We start from the raw sequence: 6,000 nt of genomic DNA on the forward strand, positions 1-6,000 counted from the left end.
GAAAGATGAACATTATAATTTTTAAATCAGTACTTGTAGAGTTTAGATACACTAGCCTGGTGACCTCAGGAATAAAAAGTCATTATTGATTGGCCTCTAGTATCCCAGGTTTACTATGAGAGCTACATGACAATTTATGTACTAAATGATAGCCCAGGATCTTGAAGCACTGACTGTAGCTTGTTAAATACCAATCCTATTATTCGAAAGTGCCATAGGCCTTGGGAAAACAAAGTTATAGTCTCACAAGTAAATGGAATTAATAAACATGTGTAAAAGAAAAATAAAGACTTAAATACATTTTTCTTTCTGTAATTGAACCCTTAAAGTTACAAAACAATGATATGAATTAAAGGAAATTTAAAAGCATAGAATTTGATCTTCCTTATCAAATTTTTAAGCAGACCCCAATTTAGTAATAATTTGTGTTCTAAGTTTGTAAGTTAATTAAAATTCAAAAAAAATATTTTCTCTGTATACACACATACAATGTAAACAACGTTGAGTAAAAGCTATATGGGAATTCCCTGTAGTATTCCTGTAACTAGTCCATAACTTTGAAATCTTATCTAAATAAAAGTTACCAAAAATGTAATTTCACAGAGAAATTAAATCATCTGTGATGGATACCCCAGGCCAGCCTACAAAGGCTCATTAATTATGGAATACTTTATGGCTCTTATGATGAACATACATTTCCATGATAGGATCTATTCAAAATTCATAGTGTGGATGCTAAAAAAAAAATTAAGGACTCCCTTTTTTCTCTCAAGCTTATCCACTTTGGAGGGTAGCAACTATGGATACATTTTCTAATCTAGACCTCTGAATGTAGCCAGAGACAGACTGCCTAGAGGGTAAGTTTTCGAGGAAAGTAAGGGATCCGACATGCAGCTCTGAAGCTAGGAATGGAAATGAGGATGGAGGAAAGAATGGACAGAGGGTTTTTGGCAGGGTTGGGGGCTGTGGGTCCTGAATATTGTTGCCAGGTTAACTATTCTATAAAGAAATGTAGGTCCTAAGAGTGCTTCCCAATCAGTCTGTTTCTCCAAATATCTGGAATTCCAGGAATAGTTTCTTCTGTTCTGGTCTTACTGTTTCCATCCATGGCTTCTCGTTCCTTCTATATCCCGAAAGAAAATGATTCATGCTTCTTTCTGGGTTTGAAAACAGGCATGAGCGTAAAGCTGGCATGTCTGGTATGGAATTTCGTATTACTCTAAAAGCCATTAGTCCTTCAGATCCTTTGATGGGAAGGAAGGAAAAGTTGCTTTAACATTTTACTAACCTTTCCTCCAAATTGCTTCTCCCTCATATTGCCAGTCAAGTTCAGGCAGACCCTTCGGAGCATGTCCTATGGTTAAGTCAGAAGCAGTCATAGAATGGAACAGAGTGTTCTATGGTGGGTCTAGCAAGTGAATGAGGTGAACGAAGGGGAGTGTCTACTCCACATGGTGTCTGAGGGTTAGACATGGCTCCCTGAGACTTCCCAAATGCGAAGGTGCCCAACTAGAGCTTTACATGCAAAGCCCCAGTGAAGTCTGGGGCTATATAATGCTTTTTTTTTTTTAATAAGATACTTTTTTTTTTTTAAAGATTTTATATATTTATTTGAGAGAGAGAAAATGAAAGAGCATGAGAAGGGGGCAGGTCAGAGGGAGAAGCAGACTTGCAGGGAGCCCGATGCAGGATTCAATTCTGGGACTCCAGGATCAAGAGCTGAGCTGAAGGCAGTCGCCTAACCAACTGAGCCACCCAGGCATGGGGTTTTATGACACCTTAAAGCAACTTTCAAGTCTCTGTTGAAACAACAGTTAACGGTCCCAAGAAGAATGGATTAATGAATTATTGTAGTAGTTTTAAGTGCATGGGTTTTACCTAGATAAGCATTATTAAAAAGTGGAAAGGAATCTCTTGCACATACTCATTGGGGTGGCTTGACCGATTATTCACCTTCACTGAACAATAAAGCATGAAGTGTATTTTGTCTGCGCACCTTGGTGCTGCTTCACTCTTAAGTGGCTGTACCTGGAGAGTTCAGTGAAGGTAGAGCTGAAGGGTAGAAGACTGGGGATATGACCTGTGTGTGAGATGGGAAGGCGGTTACTGCAAGGAGCTAAGGCGGGGTGCTGCAATCCCTGTGTTGATGGACTTAACCGTCTTCTGCAAAGCAAGAACACAAAGCTGCAAACACCATAGACAAGTGCCATCCCTTGTCTAAATACAAGCTAAAAGCAGGGCCAACTTGCTTTATCATGGAGAGAACACCAAAATGTACTTTAATCAAAGTTTACAGTGTTAAAATGTACATTTGTGGTTAGGCTTCTTGGCAAAGTCTGGGAAATCTTTGCATTCTCTAGTGAGAAGGAGAAGAATCACACTTGTCCTGAAAAGCATACGCTTATGGGAGTAATTAGTCCTTCTTTGTCTTTGTTGAACTCGGTTTCCTTCTGTTCTTAGTATGTGTGCTCCCAGATTTTAGACAAAGTTGGCTTCCTTTTAAGCGCTCCTTTTATTATGCTGATGATGTGCAATCATTTGGTATTCTTTCTTTCAGCCACTTCAAACATTTTACATTTTGTTGCCATCTATACATTTCCTGTGAAGCAGCTTTGCTCTTAACCTGTCACACCTGCATCTGTTTTGACTATAGCTCACACAACCTATGCACTCTTTCATCAAAAGCTATTCTCCTACCTGTGCTCATTTCTTCTATTCAGTGCCTGCATAAATAAATAAATAAATAAATGATATATTTTTTTTGAAATAGCATAGAATCATAAATGCATAGATTCTCATTTCAAAAAATAAAAACAAACCAAGCAAAAGGAGGAAAAAGGTGATATTCTTTTTTTTTTGGTGGGGGGGGGGTGGAGGTGATGTCCTAAAAGCCAGGTTTCTTTTATCATTAGTGCAGACTTTCTTTCTTTTTTAAGATTTTACTTATTTATTTGACAAACAGAGATCATAAGTAGGCAGAGAGGCAGGCAGAGAGAGAGGGGGATGCAGGTTCCCCCACTGAGCAGAGAGTATGTTGCAGGGCTCAATCCCAGGACCCTGGGATCATGGTATGGGCTGAAGACAGAGGCTTTAACCCACTGAGCCACCCAGGCTTCACTTTAGTGCAGACTCTTTTTCCACTATAATGAACTTCATTTCAGGAAAATGTTAATATTTTAGATTTAAGACTGGAATAAAAATCAGGACAAAATTTAAATGGCCGGTCTAGGACTTCTCAGATATTCTAGAAGATTTTGCCTTTCAGTTTTTTTAGTATTTAATGTCAAAATATTACATTGCAAACAAACCTTACAGATTGTGAAGAAATTTGCTTGGCAGAAAAAAGACTTTGTGTAATTGTAATGTCCAAACTTAAAAATATCTATAGTAAGATAATGGTTTAGTCTGAAATCAATTTGTATTGAAGAAAGATCTCTGAAGTAGTCCCAGAGGAAATTAAAACAAAGTGAAACAAAAATGCACCTACAGCAATTGGACAATCAGGTATTACACAGCGGGAATAAGAGGGGCAAAACTGAAGCCTTCTGGAAAGTTATAGTGACAGTGGTCATGGAATTCTATTCCTTCAGTAATAGCAATGCCCAGTGAAGCAGGGATATGCAGCATCTAGGCACAGTTCAGTCACAATAAGTTACCTTCTTTTCCAAACAAATTGTGTCTTGGAAAGTTGAAGTAAATAAAAATATGTTAGTATTTGAGAATGCACTGTTCCTTCACCTCCTCCCACATGTTAATTAAAGATGCCTTGCAAAATCTTATGACAACTTGATATTCACTCATCTAGAGCAATGTTCTTCAATCTTTGGATACCTGCACACTCTCAGTAAAATATTTTAGCAGACTGACAATATATTACATATACATAGCATAAATGAATATATTACTAAGATTTGTGATTTATAAATAAAATATGCTGCCCTCAATCTGATATAATGGTGAAGCTTATTTTATTGTTTAACTGAGCATGAATACAAATAAAAATGCTAGCATTTTCTTCACTTAGCTCCAGTGAATTATCTTTATATTTTACTTTGGAAACTGCTACAATAGGCTAGTGGGTCTTCATTTTCAATGAGTCATATTATCACTATGAATACAGGATAAAAGATGAAGGATACAGACCATTATCTTTCCAAAACTGTACATATGACCTTATCTGTATTCCCAGAGTTTGGGGGGGCTCCCTGGATTCTAGAGCTAGAACATCCCTATGAGGTAGCATAACCCTCAAATTTTAGAACTTATTATCAAGAAAGGAAAAAATGTGAATAATATTTAAAATGAGAAGTGTAGGGGCACCTGGGTGGCTGGGTCGGTTAAGCCACTGCCTTTGGCTCAGGTCGTGATCTTAGAGTCCTGGGATCCAGTCCCACACACATTGGGCTCCTTGCTCCGTGGGGAGCCTGCTTCTCCCTCTACCTGCTAGTCCACCTGCTTGTGCTCTCTCTCTGTCAAATAAATAAATAAAAATTATAAAATAAAATAGGGTGCCAGGGTGGCTCAGTAGTTAAGTGTCTGTCTTTAGCGCAGGTCATGATCTCAGGGTCCTAGGATCTAGTCCTGCACTGGGTTCCCTGCTCAGTGGAAAGCCTGCTTCTTCCTCTGCCCCTCCCTCTTCTTGTGTTCCTTCATCTATTTGCATCTCTCTCTGTCAAATAAATAAAATCTTTTAAAACATTAAAAAAAATAAAATTGAAAAAATAAAGTAAAAGAGTGTATAACTAGGAGAAATCAGTGACTTTTACTTTAGGTGAAACCACTTGATTTCTTAAGAATAAAGGGAATTAGTTTAGTTGGTCCTGTTCTATGGAATGATTCATGGGGTTTCACATATAGGCAACTAAAGTTTTCTTTTTATCAAATATTTAACATATCAACCTATTATTCTCCAGGTTTTGGTAAATTTTTTTTTCTAATTTATATATTTCTTTTCATTTTCCTTCTGTGTCAAATAGAATCACTGTTGGACCTTGCAATGAGAACCTTGAAACTAATAACACTCCTTTTATTATTACTTTCACAGTCGCTTGAAATAACACATTTATTTTGAGTTTGGCTTCTGGCAGAGTTGCAACGTCTATCAAAAACCTACCCTGTGTCTCAGAAGCTTGTTAGATATTGCTGCCACATAAATATTACAAGAAAAGTGTTAAATAAAAACGTTTCTAAAATTTAAAATGAGTGCTATTTAAAAAGAAAATAATGAGGGGTGCCTGGGTGGCTCAGTGGGTTAAAGCCTCTGCCTTCGGCTCAGGTCATGATCTCAGGGTCAGGGAATGGAGCTCCACATCGAGCTCTCTGCTTAGCAGGGAGCCTGCTTCTCCCCGCCCTCTGCCTGCCTCTCTGCCTACTTGTTATCTCTGTCTGCCAAATAAATAAATAAAATCTTTAAAAAAAATAAAAAGAAAAAATGAACTTTCGGGTGAAGTAAAGGCAATGTTGTTCTAAGTCACACAAACACGTTTGTTCTGATGTAGGTCTTGCTGTTACAGATATAAGAAACTTCCAACACAATAATGTGGAAAAACAGGACAAACAACTGTTACCAATTTTCAAAAAGTTACTGTCAAATATGGCACTAACATAACCAAAACACATTTCTTTAGATATGTAAAGCTCCTATTTTCTGCAAAATCCATACCCAAGTTTTCAAATCACCCATCAAATCAACTTGTAAACAAAACAAAAACCTGAATTTAAGAACAAAACTCCCTTCTGTCTATCCAATTGTAATGGTTAGTAGCACAAGTTCTGGGGACAATTTGTCTTAGCTACATTCTGCTAAAAAACAATTTTCCATCAGTGCCTTTGTATTTTGTAGAGAAAAAAAGAGTACAATCTGCCTTGGGTCTACACTATCTTTTCAGGATGTTTGTAGAGGAAACTGCCTTAGAAAATCAAGATGAAGTTTCCCTTGAGCAAAAAGACAGGCATATTTAGTAACTGTTATAAAAATTTGTGTTCCTGAACTCAGGGTGT

The sequence above is a fragment of the Mustela putorius genome, unplaced genomic scaffold (assembly GCF_011764305.1).
Source record: "Mustela putorius furo isolate JIRA1106 unplaced genomic scaffold, ASM1176430v1.1 tig00000056_pilon_pilon_pilon, whole genome shotgun sequence".
Lineage (NCBI taxonomy): Eukaryota > Metazoa > Chordata > Mammalia > Carnivora > Mustelidae > Mustela > Mustela putorius.